Here is a 19,836-nt window from a genome sequence, read left to right on the forward strand (position 1 = left end):
TGATTTTTTTAACGACTGGGGAAACTGCTGGATGTACAGGCCTGCTATTTATTCCATGAAGCATGCAAGCTTCCCCACACCTCTCCATCAACGTGCCATAAGCCTGACCCAGAGGGACCCCACCCCCACCAAGGACTAGAGGATAGGTCAGTCTTTGTGACCATTCAGACTTTGGCGTCTTTGCTGTCAACAAAAATTACTGGCAAGTGTGTGTGTGTGTGTGATTGGTGTTTTTAGGATCTGGACACCTCTTCACTAACAGTTGGACTGAGCCACCAAATCATTTCCCATCACCAAATTGCCATCAGGGGCTGCAAAGTTTGTTATTATAGGAGCACCAATCATCCCCAATCAAGATCATGGCCCCACTCTGCTAGGTTCTGTACTAACATGTATTTGACAGACAGACAATCCCTGCTCCAAGGAGCTTCTAACCTAAATAGACAAGACAGACAAAGGGCAGGAGGGAAAACAGAGGCACAGAGAGGTGAAGTGACTTGCTCAAGGTCACAAAGAGAGTCAGTGGCAAAGCCAAGAACCAACTCTGCTCTCCTGACTTCCATTCCAGTGATCAATCCACCACGCAACACTGCTTCTAATTTAAGATTCATTTAACCCAGTGACCCAACAATGAATGGAGTCCATATTCATATTGGACTTGAGTCTTAAATAAAGTGATATTTTTTTTTATTTTTTTTTAAAGTGGGGAAACAGAAGACTTTTTTGTGGACTGTGACAGCAGTTATCTGAAGAGGGATGGGGAGAGCAGATGACCATATTGTACCTTCAGAGTTTAAGTTTAGACATAACATTACATGTATTTCAACCTGATCCACTTGCTACAGAAAAATGCAATCTTAACACCAAAGAGAATTAAAAACACATTGCACCATGTTTGCTTGTCTGTTTTAAAGCAAGCAGTAATGCTTAATCTGCAACGCCTCCGGTGGATGTTGCTGAATTACATTTATTTATTTGTGGAAAGAGTGCATCACATTGGCATCTGTTTAACCAAGAAAAAAAATATGGTGACTTAACACAGAACTGGTACAACATACATCAAGCCACATAAACCAAAAAGATTGCAGGCCTTTGTATCCAAACTTTGTTCCAGATTTATTTGGCTATTATTGTGGATAGCTAAGAAGGCTGGGCATTTCTGTAGGAGACATTTCTGTTGTTTTCTGTGGCCCTAAAACCTATGCAGAATAATGGAAGCTGAAAGCCACTCAGCTATTATCTCACTGTTAGCCACTGTCAGCAGAAGTGTGAAGCGCAGAGTTGTGGTACTGGTCACTTGGGGTATGTCTACACTGTGATTAAAAAAACAGCAGCCCCACGTCTCAGAGCCCGTATCAGTTGACTTAGGCTCGCAGGGCTCAGGCTGTGGGGCTAAAACGTACAGTGGAAATAGACTTGGGCTGTAGCCGGACTCTAAAAACCTCTGTATTTGAAGCCCAGTGTGTACTCTGCAATTTTATATCCCGGCAGCCTGAATCCCATGAACTCGAGTCAGCTGACCTGGGCCAGCTGTGGTCTTTTATCACAGTGTAGGTGACTAGATGTGTTGCAATATCATATAAAATTCTAGTGTTGAAAGAAAAGAAAAGAAAAGAAAAGAAAAGAAAAGAAAAGAAAAGAAAAGAAAAGAAAAGAAAAGAAAAGAAAAAGCTGTTAGTGGTGCTCCAAGGGTAAAGTGCAGACGGCTGTCCTAACACAGTTTGCTCACTGAAAACTTAGATGCTTTGTTCATATTCTCCAGTCTTGGAAAGACCCTGAAGATCAACCTGTCTTTTAAAAACTTCTTCTTTATGTGTCTGACTCATTTGACCAATATAGTTCCAAACTTAGAACACAGGGAGAACATTTTTAATAGGTTTAAATATGTAGAGCTTGGCTGAATGACAATTATAGGACACAGGGGAGTAGGAGACACAATAACCCCTTCTAGCATCTGAAGGGTTTAAACACCACAGAGGAAAATAATTTAAGGTGGTATGAGATGGTATTAGCTTTAAAGAGATGAAATTTTTAAAAGCAAAAATTCAGGCTGAATGCCAGATTATACTGTCAGGAAGTTTTCCCTGTTAAACTGTGGAAAAACCACACTTAACCACTAAGAGAGAATCCCACAGCATGTGAGGGATCACATCAAACCCTGGTCCCTAGGCAGTCCTCAGACCACAACCACTACTTGACAGCTCACTGGTACGAGCAGGGTGGGTTGGCTGGTGGACCCAAGCTCACCACAGGCGCTGCCCACAAAGTTCCTGATTGGAAGAGATGTCCAGCCTCTCTGATTGGCTCAGACACTCTGTTTAAACCAGAAAGAGGCACAGAAAGTTATCTGAGCAGCTAGGTGAATCCTTGTCTGAATGCTACATCAGACCCTGACTTCTCATTTCGCTCCTGAGCCCTGCCTCGTTCCCGGTTCCTGCTCCCTACCCCTGGCTGACTGACTGACTCTGACCCTTGACTTGACACCTGACTCGGTCTCCAACGCTGACCTCCCAGCTCCAACCACTAGGCCTGACTACCACTGCCCTGATCTCTAGGTCTGACCACCTAAATCCTGGTCCACAACACAGTGGCTGGCAAAGCAATGGACAAAATAAGCTAACAGATCTTTTCTCTATGATTCTGTGATATGGGACTTATATACCAGATATCTAATAGAGCCCTCTCCCCTGATAAAGGGATAGTGCAGAGCTGCACTGCCACAGTGGGAGGACCTGGAGGTACTGGGCCCAGTTCACAGACTATGCTGGGCAAGGTGTTTGGAAAGCAGCTGTAATGCTCCTCCAGAGATAGTTGTATTCTATTCTCCTCAAACTTTACTATTTCTTTGTGCCTGTGCTTACCCATCATCTTGAAATGCTGTTCTCAGAGGTACCTCTTTGTTACTTATTCTAATCACACTGATTTTTCTCTATTTCCTGCCCTCTCTTTAGCCTAGACTGTTTTTGTCTATTTGTCTTCCTCCTTCCGAAATGTATTCCATCAGTTAGGAGCGTCAGTCTCTTCACACACGGCACTGCTCAGTTTCTCTGCACTCCCCTAAACAAACACCAATGACAGAAAAAAATCTATGTAATCTAAACTTATAAAGTAACTGAATTAAGCAGACATGGTTTTGGAAGGAGCAGCTTTGGGACTTTGTTCTTCTCACCACTATAAACATGAGTCACAATGGGTTTGCATTTGCTCCTGATAAATTGATTGCTTCATTGGTAAGCTGTACCATTCCTGCTAGGGTTTTGCTTTTTTTCTCTCCTCCTCCTCACTTCCTGGAGCTTAGTCTGAATTTGTATGTATGTCAGAAATAATACTTACCTCCTCTGCAAACCTGCAACAATTTTACATTCGGCCAATTGGTGATAGAATTCAGTTTAGACAAAATAAAGTAAGTAATGATGAGCAGATGATCCTTAAGCTTCTCATAGATGTATCAAAACTATGGCCTGATCCTGCAAAGAAATCTATGTGGGCAGATCCTTAGGTTCATGGGGATCTCTTTGCACACAGCTCTCTTGCTCTCTCTCTCTCTCAGACACACACACACAATAAAGGCTAAATCCTGGTCCAATTGTACTTCATGTGGAAGTTTTTGTTATTCAGGGCCGCCCAGAGGGGCCTGGGGCAAAGCGGGGGAGCTGCAGCGCCTGTACTCACCCGACAGCGGTCCGGGTCTTCAGCGGCATTTCGGCGGCGGGGGGCCCTTCAGTCGCTCTGCGTCTTTGGCAGCACTGAAGGGCCTCCCGCCGCTGAAATGCCACCGAAGACCTGGACGGCCGCCGGACCAGGGCTCACGGGGCCCCTGCGGGGCCTGGGCCCTGGGGCAAATTGCCCCACTTACCCCCTCCCTTCCCCCTCGGGGCAGCCCTTTTGTCATTGATTGAATAGGACCAAGATTTGGCCCTAAGTACAAACATAGCATAACTCAATGTGGTTTCAGAGCTCTTACTAAGTCATTGTGTACCTACTACAGCTGCACACTGCAATTTATGGACACTTTGAAGGCATGCCAAATTATATGAGCACCTGTGTATTCAGTGCAGTTCATCTATAGAGGGTTGATCCATTAGGCACCAGTTTTGCCTGGTCTCCTTTATTGTGAAGAGACTCCCATGGTCCTGGATTCCTCCAGGACTGAGATATCTGTAAGACTGTGCCTGGTGTGCATTATGTCATGCATGATGACAACACATTCATAGCCATAAATTTTGTATAAAACCAGAGCAGCAATGTCAAGGTTGTTCACCTTGAAAACTCTTGAAAGACAGTCACACTTAGCATGTGACAAATCTTCCACATTAAGTTGATATACACACAGGGTTGGTCCTATGGTTTGTCCACACTGTCTCAGACAAGGACTCTTAACAAATTTCACATTGACAAATCAATGTCTGGTAGACTTTTGATTATTTATTGTGTTAATCAATAACATGTAACAGGAGCACCACATGAAAATTGCCACCTTGCCTCAGTGAATCTTTAGCTATGCAATTTGCTGCTGCAAGGAGAATCATACCTGGAACATTAATATCAACACCCATTCAGTGGTTTCCCACCATGGCTTATGAACAACCACCCCAAATCCAGAGACACATTCACAGGGCCGGCTCCAGGCACCAGCCTGGCAAGCAGGTGCTTGGGGCGGCCGCTCCGAAGAGGGGCAGCACGTCCAGGTTTTCGGCGGCAATTCGGCGGACGGTCCTTCACTCCCGCTGGGAGCAAAGGACGGCCTGCCGAATTGCCGCTGCAATTGCGATCGCAGCTTTTTTTTTTTTTTTTTTTTTTTGGCTGCTTGGGGCGGCCAAAACCCTGGAGCCGGCCCTGCGCATTCATACAGCTCATTAGCAGAATTGAACTAGGGCCAACTTAAACTTTAACAATTCATAAGCACCTACAGAACTTTCCAAAGATGTGCCTGAAATCTCACAAGCCTTTCTGGAATCAGGCTAACGCTCTCATTCAATCCTGAGGCACAATGGAAAGAATACTGGGATAATGCTAATGTCTCACACAAATACTTGAATGCCAACCCCACAGAAGAACGTCCAGGCTTCAAATTACTCAGGAAACAATAGTCCACACTGGACCATTTGAGAACATTGCATGGCAGATGCTGGCGTCTTTTATACCTCCAGAAGATGGCAGACAATGCACAATGTGACTGTGAGCACCAGTCACAAACTATGGACCACATTGTAAATCAGTGCCTGCCTTAATCATTTGCCAGTGGCATCTCAGCTTTCCGCTATGACACATCTGACACTATTCACTGGCTCACTAACCTAGACTTGGTTATTTGAATGTTGCTAATCTGTTCTCTTGCCATAAGAAAGAAGACTACTTATTGTGAAACTAACTGTAAACTAAGTTACAAGGTGGGTGAGGCAATATCTTTCATTGAACCAACTTCTGTTGGTGAGAGAGACATGCTTTCAAGCTTCCATAGAGCTCTTCTTCAGGTCTCAGGTTTCAGAGTGGTAGCCGTGTTAGTCTGTATCAGCAAAAACAACGAGGAGTTCTTGTGGCACCTTAGAGACTAACATTTTTAGTCTCTAAGGTGCCACAAGGACTCCTCATTATTTTTTCTTCGGGTCTGGTGCACTTAGCATATGCAACAGCATTCCAAGCCTAAAGCATTCTATAGGGACTGAGATTTTAAAAAGTATACATGCAAAATGAGAATTATGCTCGGGGATGTGACTGTACATGCCTTAGTTGCATTTCTTAAACTAATTCTAATTAAACTGTTGTGCCCTCAAGCAAAGTTTAATACACCCCTTACATCCCTTTAGCAGCAGATCCTCCAGCTCTATGTACTGTGCTCCCACCTCCTGGTACAACATCCTGCTTCATTGATTTAGTCAGAATGATTGCACCATTGTTTGCTCACTTTGTACTATTATAAAATTGGGCTCCCATCTCTTCTCCGCTCTTTTCAAAGGCAGTCTTATTCCTTTTCCAAAGGCGGTAATGTGCTAACAGCAGTGAATCGATCCAACCTGATAATACATGCTCCCAATTAATTTTGCAATGAACCAGACTCCCGCTCACAGCTGTTCAGTGAGAGAACATAGCTGAGTACGGAATCTTATGGAAGTGGCACAGCATGAAGAAGCACAGTTATGAATGGCCAGAGTACACAGAAACACACACCTTTCAGGAAGGATTGAGCCTAAAAAATGATTTCTAACTGCAGTGACATTAACCAGGCCTTTGACAAAAACTCAAAAAGAAAAAAAAAAAAAACATGTTTACATTGTGCAATGTGAAGAATTGGGTCTCTTTTTATCATTTTACCAATAATTAAGCTCTGAACATTTTTAATTCACTTATTAGCAACCAGAATATCTGAAATAGAGGCTCACATTTGCTGTGTATGCCCCTGAAAGAATACAGGTAATGCAGCAGAACACACTTGGAAAGTCATTGGCCTCAATCCTGCAAAAATTTAAGTCAGGGCCTAAATTTATGCACTGTGAACAGTCCCACTGAAGTCAGCTTCATAAATCTTTGCAGGATCAGAGCCTTAGTTAGCTTAAGGTAGATGGCTAGCAATCTAGCCAACAAAGCTGTGGTTGGATGAGGCCCCAATTGAATTGAAATATAACATCTGGCGTAAATCTGTAGTAACTGCATTGTCGGCAATGGAGTTATTCTGGACTTCCCCCAAATCAGTGAAGTTATCATCTTGCCCATGTAATTTCCTGGCTTTAAGCCCAGATCCACAAAGCACTTAAGTTTGTGGATCGCTCTAGGGCTTAAGCAGGATATAGGCATCCAGACACCTAGCATGAAGCAGCAGTGCACATGCACCGAGGCAGAAACTTAGGGGCCAAGGGAACTTTTACCCTGAAAACATAGGCATCAAGTAAATTTAGGCACCTACAGCACTCACAGGTGTTTTGTAGATCACAGTGGAGCCAGGGCATTAGGCACCTAAGTACTTTTGTGGTTATGAGCCTAAATGAATTGCAATATAATTATCATCAGTCCAGAGACCTTTAGCAATACAATAATGAAGATTAACCAGAGTGCTAAACACTCAGTTAATAAACATACTGGTACACCAGAGTCCATCAAAGCACTATAGAATAGAACCACCAGATGAAAGTATTGTTAGAATATACCAAAGGAACAGAGACTTTTATAGCTTGCTGTGTCACATTTCAGTAAAGGCTGATTGACTAAAGGACTGAGTGTAAGGTAAAAAACACTAAGACACACGTATCTACAGTATGGGAGTGAAATGAGGCAAAATGGAAGGATGCAGTTACTTAGATGATAAGCTTTTGGGGGCAGGACACACCTTTTTCTTGTGTGTGTACAAAGCCTAGCCCTGAGGAGTTTGATCTCTGACTGGGGCTCCACCCCTAAAAGCTCCCACAATACAAAAACAACAATAGTTGATTTCAGTATGAAACTAATTACCAAATTAGGTTAGTTCTCAATTTCAAGTCAAACCCAAGGACCTCAAACTGTGGTCCTCAAGGATAAAGACATTAATAAATGAATTTCCTTAGGAGTCTTCCTTTAATCTTAAATTATAAGACAAGCTGAAAGTACACTGGCATTTCTGCTATTAGAAGAGTTTCTGTTTGGGTTTTTTTTTGTTTTTGTTTTTTTTAGAATTACCACACAATGAATATTTGCACCACACAAGGCAGCTTGTCTATTTTCCATTAGTGTATCAGTAGGTGGTAGCATTTTGATGTTATAATGTCACAGTAAACAAACAACACTTCAAAAATGCACCAAGTAGATTTCCCTTAAGAAAATTTAATGTAATCTTCCGTTTCTCCTCACATTTTAGTCATTACATTCTCACATTGTAGAGGATGCTAGGTATTTTGGTTACATGGCAGAATTCCCTCTTGTACTCTGTATAAGCCATGGACAGGGACATAAGAATGGCCATACTGGGTCAGACCAAAGGTCCATCTAGCCCAGTATCCTGTCTTCCAATGGTGGCCAATGCCAGGTGCCCCAGAGGGAATGAACAGAACAGGTAATCATCAAGTGCTCTATTCCCTGTTACCCATTCTCAGCTTCTGGCAAACAGAGGCTAGGGACACAATTCGTGCCCATCCTGGCTAATAACCATTGATGAACCTATCCTCCATGAATTTATCTAGTTCTTTTTTGAACCCTGTTATAGTCTTGGCCTTCACAACATCCTCTGGCAGGGAGTTCCACAGGTTGACTATGCGCTGTGTGAAAAAAATAATTCCTTTTGTTTGTTTTAAACCTACTGCCTATTAATTTCATTTGGTGACCCCTAGTTCTTATGTTATGAGAAGGAGTAAATAACACTTCCTTATTTACTTTCTCCAAACCAGTCATGATTTTATAGACCTCAATCATATCACCCCTTAGCCATTTCTTTTCCAAGCTGAAAAGTCCCAGTCTTACTAATCTCTCCTCATATGGCAGCCGTTCCTACCCCTATCATTTTTTTTTTTGCCCTTTTCTGAACCTTTTACAATTCCAATATATCTTTTTTGAGATGGGGCGACCACATCTGCACGCAGTATTCAAGATGTGGGCGTACCATGGATTTATATAGAGGCAATATGATATTTTCTGTCGTCTTATCTATCCCTTTCTTAATGATTCCTAACATTCTATTCGATTTTTTGACTGCCACTGCACATTGAGTGGATGATTTCAGAGAACTATCCACAATGACTCCAAGATCTCTTTCTTGAGTGGTAACAGCTAATTTAGACCCCATCATTTTATATGTATAGTTGGGATTATGTTTTCCAATGTGCATTGCTTTGCATTTATCAACATTGAATTTCATCTGCCATTTTGTTGCCCACACACCCAATTTTGCAAGATCCCTTTGTAACTCTTCGCAGTCTGCTTGTGACTTAACTATCTTGAGTAGTTTGTATCATCTGCAAATTTTGCCACCTCACTGTTTACCCCTTTTTCCAAATCATTTATGAATATGTTGAATTGAACTGGTCCCACTACAGACCCCTCGGGGACACCACTATTTATCTCTCTCCATTCTGAAATCTGACCATGTATTCCGACCCTTCTTTTCCTATTTTTTAACCATTTACCAATCCATGAGAGAACCTTTCCTCTTATCCCATGACAGCTTCCTTTGCTTAAGAGCCTTTGATGAGGGATATGGTTATTTCTGAATTTGACTGTAGTGGTCCCTCGCTATCCAGTGGGGAGGGAGGCCACTCTGCCTCGTTGTCTGGGACAGTAGTCTTTGGGCTCAGGCCGTGCCAGCGGGGCTGAGCCATAGCCAGTGTATGGGTCTGGGCCTGTCTAACAGAGGCAAACACACCACAGTAGTCTGGGGATTCTGTCCCTACCCGTGGGCAGGGCAGCACCCGATGTAGTCTTTAGCCCCCAGCCTCTCAGCTGGGGCTGACACCAATTAACAGTTTGGGGCCCTAGCCCTGGGGGCAGGGCCGGGCTGATAACAGGCTGTAGCCTAAGGCTCCGGGCCTAAGGCAGCCAGCAAACACACCCAGTCAATAGCTAACCCTTTGGGCGGGGCAGAGCAGGGAGCAGGCTTTAGCCTCAGCTGGTAAGCAAAGGCAGCCAGCAAACATACACAGTTTTGGGGTTCAGATTGGGATGAGCACCCACACAGTCTAGAGGCTCCAAAAGGGTTGATCACCCAACAGGCACTATAGGATGCTGGAAAGGGTGGTCAAGGAGCACAGGCCTCCTGGCCTAACGTGGGGAGTCGGCCACCCCGGGGTTGGGCTGGCTGGGGGACACGGGCCCACCCAACTGCACTGTGTCCCAGCCTAGGGCCCTAACAGTGGCAGAGTTGTCTGCCACTGGGTCGGTGGGGATCCAGCCCAACACACTGACCAAGAAGCAGTCAGCCCTGTAGCCAGACAGTCATCGGCAGCCCCTGGGCTGCTTCCTACCTCCCCAGGGTTTGGTACCTCTGGTGTCACTGGTCCTTGAGCTACTCTAGGTATAAAGCTGACGGTAGTCCCAGCCAGGGCCGGCTCTGGCTTTTTGGCCGCCCCAAGAAAGAAAAAAAAAATAAATAAAACAGGGCGGCCAGAACGGAAAAGCAAAAAAAAAAAAAAACAGTGATCTGTGCGCCGGAGCGCGGGTGCAGGGGGACCGGCTAGCGGGGGAGAGGGGGCGGGAGCGGGCTGGGAAGAGAGAGAGAAGGGGGGCGGTCAGGGCTACAGCGGGGCGCTGCCATGTGGCCCCTCCCACTGCGCGCCGCCTGCCAGGAGGGCTCCGCTCCGGTCAGCGGGGAGGGAAGGACGAGGACTGCCCTGCCGGGCTTGCTGCAGGGTGCTCCCGTCATCCACGCCGCCGCTCCCTACAGGGCAGCCGGAGCGGAACAAAAAAAAAAAAGCGGCCGTGCCACCCTAGGATTAGGCGGAATGCCGCCTTGTTCAATCTGCTGCCCCAAGCACCAGCTTGCTCGGCTGGTGCCTGGAGCCGGCCCTGGTCCCAGCAACTCCTCGTCAGGATCTGACTCCTGCGGAAGCGGGGTGTGGCAGAGCACAGATTCAGCTCCCAGGTGCCACAGCAGGGCAGAGGCGTCTGTCTCCTCTGCTGGCTCCAACCCAACTGAGCTGCAGAGCCTTTCTTTGAACCTTCCTGCCCCGTCCTGGTACTTTCAGTGAGGGGGCAGGGCAGGTTCAGCTCTGCCCACCAAGGGGATTGAAGTGCTCCCTCGCTCTCCAGTGGGGAGGGAGGCCACTCTGCCTCACTACATTGACATTTCATCCTTACTTTTTAAGTACATGACTGTCAAACATACTTTATTGACACAAAGTGCTCAAAGCAAAGGTACTTGGAAGTTCAATTCATATGTTAGGAGGTTTGGATGTCTCTAAAGAAAAGAAGCAATGACATTTTGAACAAGAGCCATAAAACAATGAATAATGTTTACTTGTGCAGCGTATACCATATGAACCTATGGACCATTATTTTTCCTCCTTGTCCAAAAAAGGTTCACAGTTATGGAGGAGTGGGGGCTTCTTGGAATTAAATACTAATAGATTTCCATTGATTAAAAGGACATCCTAGCCACAAGTCACAGAAAATCCTTCAGCTCATTTTGTGCATTTCAGACATGAGTTGAGCTGACGAAGAACTATTGCATGGTGCTGAGAAAGAAAGTTAATCAATTACTAAGCTTGGAAAATACCCAAGAGAGAAAGTGAATTCTCCCTGATAATGAAGAGGGTGGGGAAGAAAGTGGTACATGCATGTACACATTTGATGTTGATATATTATCTGCATAAAACTCCAAATATTAAAATAATTATTCCCTAGACTCCTCAGGATAAGAAACTCCATCTCATTTCTGGAAGCATAATTCCTAACAGATTTTGTAGCTCCATAATCATAAAAACAGCATGTAACTAATAATTTAGATGTAGCTGAAAAGAAAGGGAATGGGAATCCTACAGAGAGGGGAGGCAACTATTCAAACAGATGAGCAGAGCAGAGAATACAGAAGAGCTACAATGACCATGTGATGAGTCTGTATTGTAGTATTAAGTGTTTTTCCTGTCAGAAGCGTTGTCAAAAACCTTCCCACCTATCAGTAATGGAAGTGAATAAACTCAGTGCTCACCACAAATGTTGCCATGGCAGTGAGAGTAAGATTACAGGAATAAAATCTGGCCAGTCAAAGGAACCTATGATTACACTTAAGACAAAAATCGAGGAGAAAGATTTACATTTGCACTGCCTTATTTTCCTTTACAGTGGTGCAGTTATACCTTGCTTTAAAAAAGTCTGAACAAGCCAGTACATACGTTACACCAAATACATTTTTACATAAGTGCTTTTTATTCACTCCCACAGTAACACACAAAAACCCAGGAACCTTTCTTAACTTTCCTTGAAACTGATTAATCATTACAGATCCAAAATGGAACAGCCTAAAAATTACAGGATTAGCACAATGGCTTGTGATTCACCCCCTTTATTCACTCTGAAGTCCTAGGACTAGATGGCATTTAGTCCACAATTTGGGAGAGGACAGATGTGCACCACCAGAACAGGCAGCCAGCAGGCACTGTGCAACATGCCTTCTAGGCCTCCCAGGAATGCAAGAGAGCTTAGCTATCCCTATATCCCAACATGGGCTGCAGCATGTTCTCCCCTCTCCCGGCCAGTACACAGGATGGGCAGGATCACAGGTCCACCTCCTTAGCCCTAGTGATGCTATCCAGAAACAGTCCTTGAACGCAGGGAAACACACTGACTGCGGTAGTGTTGGGACCCAGCTCTCAAATATAGGAGGCCAGCCTGGGCGATACAGCGTTCCACAAGAGAACAAATGTTGCTTTTTAAAACAGCAGTTCCCCACACAGTACCCAATACCAGACTAGAGCCTAATCCTGCAAAGTGCTGAGTATCCTCAACTCCCAGTGAAATCAGTGTTCTGAGGAGGATGCTTGACACTTTTCAGGAGACCGTCAGTAACTCAACGGTTCAGGCTTTTGAAACCTCAGAGGGCCGTCGTGTTCCCTTTAGTGACGTGAGCACAGGTCTGCGAGCCAGAAATTGCCACTGACTCACTGTCTTTTGAATGGGAATAATACTGACTGTAATGCCCTGGGAATAAATCTTCCAGATTTCTGACCAGGACTTTGGAACCATCAATGAAGAGACTGAGAATCCACCACATGTTTTAAACTATTTCACTTTCACTGTATTCACACCCCTTTAGTCTTTATTTTCTGGGATTATTCTAGCAAACAAGTTTCCTGGCAGAAATGGGCATGGAAAAAAACAAAGTTTAAGCAATAATTGCAGAATATTAATGAAGAGACATTTATAATTAACAATATTTGCAGCAGAAATCTGTTTCTAAGAGCTATGCGCATCCAATTAGGGAACAGAAGCATGGCATGTAGCCAATATGTCCATTTGATACTTAAAGGAATATCTATTGGTGAAACTTTTTGAGCAACCCATATACCAACCTGGTGAATTATTTAGAACAAAGACATAGAAACTACAGCTTTCCTGTGTGGATAATTCACAAACTATAAGAATAGCTACAACTGTCAAACAGCTTTCCCTTGATTTAAAAGCAACACATTCTAAAGGCATTGAATGTTTGTTCTATGAAAATTTCTATGGGCTGCCTGTTTTCCAAACAGATTTACACATTTGAGCTGGAAATTACACTTCACAGCTCCTGTGTGGTTCAGCTACTTGGTTGGGATCATACAGCTGAAACAGACAAGTCAAATATTTAAATAAATATGTAAGTAGAATATTGTGAACGTGAAAACATTATGAATTTATAATTAATTAAATCCAGACTGTGTGGCTATCTGAGTTCTTTGGAGCATTCAGAGGCAGAGTGGCTCAGTGAATAGGACACCTGACTGGGAGTCAAAATCTAGATTCTATTCCCAGTTTTGTCATTGTTTTACCACATAGTCTTTGGTAGCCATTTACCAGTTCTGTGCCTCCATTTTCCAGTCTGTAAAATGGGGATATACCACCACAGACCTTTGTAAAGCTGTTGGAGACCTATGCTTATGATATACTATATAAATGCTACGTTTTATTGGGATATTGGTATTGCTGTCTTCCATTCTCCGCTCCCCTCTGCTCTCTGGAAGATGAATTACTTGGCTATTACTTAGCAAATGATGTTCTTCTGGAAGTCAGAATCACTGCTCCCTCACTTCCTCCTTCTAACCCAATGATCAGGAAGGGTGAGCCCTATTTTGATCTCAAAGTTTTCATATTAATAAAATCATACATTATTTCTGACAGCCTCTCACTGTCCCTCTAACCTTTATGTGGCTGCTTCTATTGTCAGCATTATTGGCGCTCTCATTTTTTCCTCCTAACAGTCGAAGTGAAGAGATGTTTTCACAAGAACCACACTCTTTTGGAAAGTAAAAGTCATTAATAATTTGGAGACATTCTGGGGTGTAATTTGAGGATATAATTTACTAGACCACCGGCCAAAGGTGAAACATAAATGAAGTGTTCCCTGGATTTATTAAGGCGATTTGTGTTCTCAAACCCCTAAGCAGCAATTGTTAAATGAATACATATAACAGGTTCATGACTAATTAAATGGTAGTTTTCTAGCTGGTCATTCAGTTACAAGGCATTTTGTGCTCAAAAGCAGAGTTTCTCAAACTTTTGCATCCCTGGTAAAAAAGGAGAAGTGAAAAATAAAGGTTTTTTAATAGTACATACATTAAACACAATCCCCTGAATGCATGTACTCAGGGGAATATTTCAAAGGATATATTTTCTCTTATGCCATTGCACCATTTCATCATTATTGAAGAGGATAGATTAGTCACCTAGTAACCAGGCAATCGGGATGCAGGAGGGCAGCCCTCATGCTGGAAACAGAAGAAAACGATGGGAAAAAGGAATGATCAGCTCCATCCTGGACAGGCCAAAGAAATGTCACATCACACACGCAAAATGTTTCAGACTTCATTATGACCACCTTTTGTTACGTATACTGTCAAGGCTGCTTCCCCACTCTGAACTTTAGGTACGGATGTGGGGGCCTGCATGAAAACTTCTAAGCTTAACTACCAGCTTAGATCTGGTCCGCTGCCACCACTCCCGATGTGTTAATTCCCTTCCCTGGGTAGCCTTGAGAGACTCTTCACCAATTCCCTGGGGAATACAGATCCAAACCCCTTGGATCTTAAAACAAGGAGAAATTAACCATCCCCCCTCCTTTCTCCCACCAACTCCTGGTGGATCAAGATCCAACCCCCTTGGATCTAAAATACAGGGAAAATCAATCAGGTTCTTAAAAAGAAGGCTTTTAATTAAAGAAAAAGGTAAAAATCATCTCTGTAAAATTAGAATGGAAAATAACTTTACAGGGTAATCAAACTTAAAGAGCCCAGAGGACCCCCCTCTAGCCTTAGGTTCAAAGTTACAGCAAACGGAGGGAAACACCCTTGTAAAAGGTACATTTACAAGTTGAGAAAACAAAGATAAAACTAACACGCCTGGCCTGGCTGTTTACTTACAAGTTTGAAATATGAGAGACTTGTTCAGAAAGATTTGGAGAGCCTGGATTGATGTCTGGTCCCTCTTAGTCCCAAGAGCGAACTCCCACCAAAACAAAGAGCAAAAACAAAAGCCTTCCCCCACTCCCCAAGATTTGAAAGTATCTTGTCCCCTTATTGGTCCTTTGGGTCAGGTGTCAGCCAGGTTACCCGAGCTTCTTAACCCTTTACAGGTAAAAGAATTTTGGAGTCTCTGGCCAGGAGGGATTTTATAGTATTGTACACAGGAGGGCTGTTACCCTTCCCTTTATAGTTATGACATATACGCACAGCGCCTACCACAATGGGGCTTCAGTTCTTGACTGGGTCACCGCAATTGCAGTAGAAGACAATAATAAAGCAAAACTTCTAAGCCAATAGAAGCCATGCAGCGAGACCACAGGCAAATGGCTCCTGTGACTTCTGCCACAGAACATCTCTACTCTTCCTTTCTAAAACTAAAAGCCTGTGGATGAAGTGCAAGAGTGTATAAGAGAAATGACATGCGCTAATTAAAAGCATTATACAGGTAACTCATTTATCATTCGGAAATCCCAGCTCACAGTTCTGTGCTCATCCATCAGACAACTCTGTCTCTTTAAACCTGTAGTTTTAAAAATTAATATTCAATAATACAGAAGTTATTTTCTTGATGCATCATGATGGAGAAATCAAGCCACCTTGAGAGGGCTTGAGACATAAGTTGTTAAGTTGTTCCCAGAGGTGGCTCTTGTCTCAGAAGGACTCTTGCAGCTGAACATTTTGGTCATCCTGTTGCCCCCCAAGCATCTCCTTCTGGCTCTCCCGCTGCTGCAGCTCCAGACTGAGCACTATGTTCCGATCCTGGAGGGCTTGCAGAGCCATCCTATGCTCCTTCTGCCATCTCTGCAGCTGGTCCTGCATCTTGGAGAAACTTTGCATAGCTGACTGCAGGATGTCCTGTTGCAATTCTGGTTGCAGATCTGCAGAGATTTCAGCTCCTAATCCATCCTGTGCTGAATCTCCTCAATTCTGGTCCTGCTGTCATTGTAAAGAGCTTCTTTCTCCATCTGTAGCCACAGGGAACTCTTGCTGCCTCCTCAGTTTCTCAGCTATTGTTCAGCTCTTCCTGGAGACAAGAGGTCTTGACCTCTTCACACCTGTTCCTTTAGCAGACTCGTCTCCTCTTTCTCTACCTCCCATTTTAGTTCCACTTCTGACAGCAGCTGCTGGGCTTGGGAGGTGCTGGTGTCTGGGTCTTGCTGTTGGTCAGGATCTCCTATAGTAGCTCCTTGTCTGCTCACTTCCGTTCTCGGTGCGGCAGCAGCCAGGGGCGGCTCTATGTTTTTTGCCGCCCCAAGCACGGCAGGCAGGTGGCTTTCGGCCTGCGGGAGGTCCGCTGGTAACGCAGATTCGGCGGCATGCCTGCGGGAGGTTCATCGGTCCCGTGGCTAGCCGCCGCCGAATTGCTGCCGAAGCCACGGGACTGGCGGACCTCCCGCAGGCATTCCGCCGAACTGCTGCCCTCCCGGCGACCGGCTTGCCGCTCCAGGCACGTGCTTAGTGCGCTGGTGCCTGGAGCCACCCCTGGCAGCAGCTTTACACCCTTCAACGCGGTGCTGTCTTTCTCCTCCAGAATGTGCTGCCTGTCCACAGTGTCTCTCGCCTCCTGTTTCAGCTGGTTGATGGTGTCCATTGACCACAATAATCATATCTCGCTGCCCTTTTTGGAGTTGCTCCTTCTCAAGCTGTAGGGTTTCCTCAAGCCCCTCCAGTTCCAATTCCTGGGTAGGTTTCCCTTTGAATAACTTCTTTTCTACCTTAGCTTCCTAGTGACAGGCAGCCTGGCATTCCTTGGATTCAGAGTCCATTGGCTTTTCTCCAGTCGTGCTATCCTTGTTATCAAGGCTACAAGGGAAGACTGGCCGCATGCCCCGCTCAGACCGCTGCCGGCCTAGGTGAACAGAATCCCAGGCTGGCAGCAGGCTGAGCAGGCTGGTGGCGTAAGATCAGCATTTTGATTTAATTTTAAATGAAGCTTCTTAAACATTTTGAAAACCTTGTTTACTTTACAATACAACAATAGTTTAGTTATATAATATAGACTTATAGAGAGAGACCGTCTAAAAAACGTTAAAACATATTACTGGCACGCGAAACTTTAAATTAAAGTGAATAAATGAAGACTTGGCACACCACTTCTGAAAGGTTGCCGACCCCTGCTTTAAATCATACAGAACGGTTCTGAACTATGAATGGAAAATCTCTGTCATAGGCTTTCTTATCACAGCATATTCAGCACTATAATAGAATCCAAAATGTGCCCAACACTTCCTTACATTTTTCAGATCATATTAATCAAAGCAAACATGAATATGGTGGAAAATAGAAGTGACTACTATTAAAGATGCCTTACCCAATTGAAATCTGTTGAACTAAAAAACAAAACAGAACACAGGATGGTATGCAGTACATAATGCAGTAGGTACTAAATGTTAAATTATGAGTTAGATCAATAGCCAAGAGAAAGGAGTTCAGATTCTGGGACAGAGTGTCTTTGTTAAAACACATATGTCAAAAGGCATGAGCAAATATAGTAAAGGCTAAATTAGGGAACAATTTTGCCAACTACTGTGTTGAAGTTATCTTGAACTTTTAGCTCATAAAATGTGCTGAGTTATGTTTCTAGAAGTTAAGTTTTAAACTCTCCTTTGCTACTGCTATAGAACAGTGAATGCATCCAAATCAACTGCCAGCTTGATTACATCCACATTACATGGCTTTTTTCATCATAAGGTCACTGTGAGGTTCAATCACTTCAGTCGAATGGCTTTTTAGAGATAAAGAGAGAATCACCTATTGATCCCTAAAAGAGGCCGCTGCTATTTCATTAAACGTCTTCACGTGAACTTCAAATGTGTGCATGGAATCCCTTCCCATAGGGGTAAAAGGTTGTGTTTGTTCATGGCTCTGTAACATTCTCTGCATATCATTCTCTGATTATCTTCCCACACACTGACCTTCTTGTCCCTGGAAGTGTTTACTTCTTTTATTTTTTATGAAGTTTCTCAGGAAATATGTCTTCCAATTGATGCATTGGCTCTGAGAAAGACAAAACTCAGTAAGAACACGTGTATCTTGACTTTACCAGCTTCTCGAAGAGACATTTAGATTGAAGTCCATCCCCCTTTCTTTTATTTTCTTGTCCCTTATATCCATGCAGATACACAATATGATGGATTTCTTTGTATGCTTGGAGAAAACAATAGAAGAGTTAGGCTTTTGCTTAATTTCCAGGATCGAACTTCACATACGCTAGGGGTGATGTGACTTGTCTTCCTTCCAGAAACTACATCAGCAGCTGGCAATTGAAACCAGATCTGTCAATACTTGTCCGATTACTGTCACTCTCATTCCTAATATGTACTATAGAATGAACTTAAAATTAATAAAGGATTGGGAAGGTATACACACTATCAAAGTCCATAGAAAGATTCCCACCAACTTCAACAGGTTTTGGTTTAAGCTCTTAGTTTAGTGCAAGAATACTTACATTATGAAGTATATATAAAAATTGTATGCCATCTATTTAAGAGATGAGCTGAGAATTTTGCTTATTATAGTAAGACACACGTTTCAAAGAAAAAAATCTATAGTAAGGCGTAGTTGAATTGGAAACTAAATCTCTGTAGCTTCTCATCAGGGGCAATCTAATGATGAAAACTAGAAAGGCCTGCAGTCTTTACTTGGCAAAGCTCCCTGCGTCATGGTGGTCTACCTTTATAAGAAGCTGTTATGTATTTATTATTACTAAGCTATCTCTAATCATAGGTATCTGAAGTCTCTAAAGGGAAGATGAGCTGTCAAAACTATCAGGGCAAAGAAAGGTTTGTTTTTGCGATTCCCTTAAGGATTTTTTGTTTAGAGGTGTAGGAGAGTGGAGTTGCATTTCTATGCCTCGAGAAGAACCTGATGATATTATCCTTTAATAACCGATTCCTCTCTACACTGGAAATTCTTTTCTGTGCATATATACACGTATGCATGTATAAGCTTCAAGAGGAATACAGAATTGGTCCTCGGTGTGCTAATAAATAAATTACACAATAAGCAAAGAGTTACGTTGGTCTCAATGATGCTGATTTTAGAAATAATTTTAAAAACTAGCTAGGTTCTCAAACTGAGTGAATAATGGAACACTAATCATTTATTCATCAAGCTTCATCTCTTTGTCTTATAAAGCGTTCAAGAGGAGATCTCGAATTTATTCTCGACATTTTCCCCCTCTACATAAATAGCTCACGAACAGTTGGTTGTGAATATTCATTATTCAAACCTTGAAATCTGCACTGTGTGGGCCAGTAATATAAATGATGTCATATTATTTCTGTTCCTTGATGACTTACCTAACAAACAGCAGAGTGTAAAAGTTGAATATACCTCTACCTCGATATAACGCTGTCCTCGGGAGCCAAAAAATCTTACCACGTTATAGGTGAAACCGCGGTATATCGAACTTGCTTTGATCTCCCGGCGTGCGCAGCCCAGCCCTGCCCCGCCCCCGGAGCTCTGCTTTACTGCATTATATCCAGTCGCATTATATCGGGGTAGAGGTGTATTATAATTTGATACATGATGGGTCTTCTGTCTGGGGTTTCCTCATCCCTTCCACCATTCCTATAATGATAGATGTGGGGGTCTCAGCTATATGGGAGATAGGTCCTGGTACAGCAGGGGGGTCCCCAATATGAAAAGGTTGAGAATCACTCTGGTACATCAACTCAATCTGATTTTTTTTTTAATATTCTGTCTTAAAATTCAAATTTCATGT

Source organism: Malaclemys terrapin, chromosome 8, assembly GCF_027887155.1.
Source record: "Malaclemys terrapin pileata isolate rMalTer1 chromosome 8, rMalTer1.hap1, whole genome shotgun sequence".
Classification (NCBI taxonomy): Eukaryota; Metazoa; Chordata; order Testudines; family Emydidae; genus Malaclemys; species Malaclemys terrapin.